We start from the raw sequence: 276 nt of genomic DNA on the forward strand, positions 1-276 counted from the left end.
CATTGTTTGCAAAGGTTCCAAAAAGGATTTGACGATCAAATTATTATCAATGATACTGTGTCGAATCTGGTTTCTTGTTTCATGTTGTGTTATAATTCGTGCTAAAGAGCCTTTATTCTCATACTCTTCTTTCATTGTATCGATTATAACTGGCACTATGGAACCTGCATATGCCTCCAAACAACTTAATATTGCAAGAGGAAACTTTGCAGCGAAAACAAAGTTTGGGTCTGCTGCAAAATTGTTTGTGATTTCCAATGATTTTTCTACTTCTTG

Source organism: Sitodiplosis mosellana, unplaced genomic scaffold (genome assembly GCF_009176505.1).
Source record: "Sitodiplosis mosellana isolate CC-2019 unplaced genomic scaffold, AAFC_SMos_1.0 Smas_scaffold_17, whole genome shotgun sequence".
NCBI lineage: Eukaryota > Metazoa > Arthropoda > Insecta > Diptera > Cecidomyiidae > Sitodiplosis > Sitodiplosis mosellana.